At 40.1% G+C, this 372-nt stretch overlaps 1 long non-coding RNA gene across 1 annotated transcript in view; it reads left to right on the top strand.

Annotated features, from left to right (window-relative positions):
• The window catches only part of LOC116688618 (uncharacterized), a 19,736-nt gene that overhangs the window by 13,159 nt on the left and 6,205 nt on the right, over positions 1-372 (top strand). The window lies entirely within an intron of this gene.

The following is a 372-nucleotide window of genomic DNA, read 5'->3' as shown; positions in this document are numbered from 1 at the left end:
CCTGAGTCATGTAACTGATTTATCTCTCTCACATTCACTTCATCCCCTCCTCTTTCTCAGTCCCTGTTTTACTTTTATGCCCCTCCTCCCTCACTCTGCACATCCCACCATCATCTTCATCACTCTCTCTGTAACCCTTCTACTCAGACTGTCGTTCTATCAATCTTTCCATTGTTATTATTTACCCTTGTTTACTTTCCTTTGCCCTATCATTGTCCTACACATTCCTTGTGAAGTTACTTCAACAGTAGTCTTGCATTTCAAAACTTCAGAACTTTAAAAAAAAAAACTTTTTTGTTCCCAGTCCATCATTCAGAAATCTCTGCACGTAAGCTTGCAAGGCTGCAAACCAACATTGAATGCCCATGACAT

This window comes from Etheostoma spectabile, chromosome 4, assembly GCF_008692095.1.
Source record: "Etheostoma spectabile isolate EspeVRDwgs_2016 chromosome 4, UIUC_Espe_1.0, whole genome shotgun sequence".
NCBI classification, from domain to species: domain Eukaryota; kingdom Metazoa; phylum Chordata; class Actinopteri; order Perciformes; family Percidae; genus Etheostoma; species Etheostoma spectabile.
This window is presented reverse-complemented; position numbering and strand designations above follow the sequence as displayed.